The sequence below is a fragment of the Lepidothrix coronata genome, unplaced genomic scaffold, assembly GCF_001604755.1.
Source record: "Lepidothrix coronata isolate B3197 unplaced genomic scaffold, Lepidothrix_coronata-1.0 Scaffold21, whole genome shotgun sequence".
Classification (NCBI taxonomy): domain Eukaryota; kingdom Metazoa; phylum Chordata; class Aves; order Passeriformes; family Pipridae; genus Lepidothrix; species Lepidothrix coronata.
The window spans coordinates 3,727,958-3,731,046 of record NW_016690201.1 but is presented as its reverse complement, the minus strand read 5'-3'; positions in this window follow the sequence as shown (position 1 = coordinate 3,731,046).

Sequence of the window (3,089 nt, the reverse complement as noted above, 5' to 3'; positions counted from 1 at the left end):
TACAGATCTGGGGCCTTTATGCTCTAAGTCCATGTCATGACATTAAAATTACAAGTCCGAATATACTCAGGCAACTGGTGGCTCTGAAATGCAGGTATCAGCTTCTGAAGTACATAGTGGCTCTAGACAATTTCAGGATTTTTCCATACCAGATGTATACAATTATTTCTTTACTCTGAAAGCTCAAACAGAACCAACTTTTAGATAGCCACCAAGCTTTCCCTGCTCTGAAACCCCATGTATTACAACCAATGGCAAAATAGTTATTTTATGACACCAACATGTCTTGGTTTTACAACAACAGTTGAACTAAAGAGAGGGGAATGCAGCAGCTCAAGAACCCTATCACATACTGTTTTGAGTTTTTCCCTCTTTAATGTTAATACAATTTCAAGCAGTAACTCACATTATTTATTGACAGCACCAGAGGAAAACAGCTACTCTGAATTTTTTAGTTACACCATTTACAATACTTAATAGATACCACAATTTCACAACTAATCAGCTTGGCAGATAATTCTCCAGCATGAACAGTCTCCTCTTCAAACTCCCAGTTATTTTCTAACTTAGATAGTGAAGTTTGAAGATTGGATTCTGGAGATCTAGCCCTCAGACTGGCCTTCTGTCTCAAAGTCAGGCTCCTGAGGCCTCTGAAAGACAGGAAAGAGTTTTCCTTTGGTCTCATGATGTCTGCAGTGTCTAAAAACTCCTCTGTACAGTGCTTTCAGTTGCACTGCTCTGCCAACAGGGAGACTTTAGCCTGATCAAGAACTGGAAGATCCTTCAGCCTTGCAAGCAATGAAACCAACGGTGATCAAGGAAGGCACATCTCATTCATTGAGACACCTGCCTCTCCCCACACCTCTGAAAATACTTGAAGACACAGGGTTCGTCTGCCACACCCACACTACACAGCTAAACTCATTTATCTTATGACATTAAAAATGTTAAAAACCCCAAAGCTAGAGCATCTGTTTCCTCTGAACCTGGGAGGAAGCCAGGCAAATTTGGCTCCAAAAGGCTGTGAGGCTGTCCTCAGATGAAATGCTGGGTGCTGGGAACCTGTCCCACCCACCCTGTCAAGGTGGACAACTGAGGCAACCTTGTTGAAAGCAACAATTTTCATCTAGGGTCTGAAGCCCACAGGGGCATTAGTGGAATCAGTGGCTGTGGCCCAAGAAGAGTGCCTGGGCTGGCAGAAAGTGCCAACTCTTACAAGTTCATTGCTGCTCCTGCTCCCCAGAGCACTCCTTGTCAGTCAGTAACAAAGTGTCGAGATTCCTGCTTACAGTGATGGGTGTGCACATAAAAGCACTTAAATACCCAGTCCTTTGTAAGAACAGCTATAAATTGCCAGACTCTTGGTGCAGGGAATGTGTTTAATTGTGATCTTGATTGCTACACAGCTACACTATGCTCATTTTGCTCGTTTCCCTTACAGTTTTGCTCATTTCCCTTTGCTGGGTCGCCCAGAGCAGCAGATTTTCATGTAACTAAAGGGCGCTTTTGGAAGGGAGCAGTTCTTTGATTGCACTGCTTAATTAATACATTATTTGGAGCACGTTCTCTGTTATCCAGCTCTATTAAAAAAAGGATATAATTTCATAATTTTCGTAATTTTGACAGGCTGAGAAAGTTGGGGCTGTTCCGCTTGGAGAAGAAAAGGTTGTGTGGAGACCTCATTGCACCTTCCAGCCTGTGAAGGGGCCTACAGGGAAGCCAGAGGGGGACCCTTCATCAGGAACTGTAGTGACAGGACAAGGGGGAATGGCATCAAACTGAAAGAGGGGAAATCTAGATTAGATATACTGAAGATATTCTTTACTGTGAGGGTGATGAGGCACTGGAACAGGTCTGCCAGAGAAGTTTTGGATGCTCCATCCCTCTAAGTGTTCAAGGCCAGGTTGGATGGGGCTCTGAGCAACCTGGTCTAGTGGAAGGTGTCCCAGCTGATGGCAGGGGGGTTGAAACAAGATGATCTTTAAGGTCCCTTCCAACTCAAACCATTTTATGATTCTGTGATTCATGAACCTTATTACTGTATAAGAGATGCAGCTGCCAAGAATTCATGATCTAATCAAAGAAAAATAGCCAGTGGACTATGACTTGGAAATGCAGTCTTGGTCAGCCACGCTACAACTGACCTGCTGCTGCTTTGTTTGTGCTCTAAAGAAATGAATGCTACCATAGCAAATAGGCTGCCAGTATGTCATAAAACTTTACTAGTTCATCACTCATTTTATTATGCAGCTGTTTGTGAAAGTGTAAAAACTGTTATTGACATTTGTGTAAAATACCAAATGTGTTTGATTTCCCTCACCCCCTCTGACTCCTCACTGTAACCACAGGGCTGACTGACCTAGGTACTGCAGTCACAATGTTTTGGAAATGCAGAACACTTCACCACCTTTTGTTAAAGAAGGAATTGGCTGTATTTGATTGGATCCAAATTCCCTTCAGCATGAAAGGCGGTGCCTGTGAAATGCCATTTTTCTCTCCCAAGAGCCTCTTTAAGCACTACTGCAAGAAGTGAGAGTATGTCAGCGCCTCAGCTGGGCTTCAGTTGATATGGATAGGTCATGGAGAAGCTGTTTCCTCTGCAGGGCGTTCTCAGCCTCGCCTTGAATGTTTCTTCTAGGTTGAGGAGAGCAAATTTGGGCAATTGCCATCACCCAGAAGTCACGGGACCTCGTCAATTCTGTAGATATCACAGGGTGTTGCCTTTTCAGGACTGTAGCTCCTTGGAATCTTAAATGGAGACTGTTTCAGGTAACACCAACCACCAACTACATATTAGGATATGAAGTCTACAAGGAGTAACAACAACAGCAGAAAATGAAAATAAAAATGTATATTTTTTTCTCTTGAAACTGTATATAATCCTAATTTTAACCTGCTGTAGTAAAATATTGGTGTACATATACATATATACAAATAAATAGTTATTTGCTGTATGTATACATACTTTTAACTATTTATAAATACAGAAAGGGATTGGCTCCCTCCTAAATAATGTTAGAAGCAAAATAGTCCCCAGTGTTTTTGCATGTCAAAGTAATGCTCAATGAAGTGTGACGTGATGAGAATTT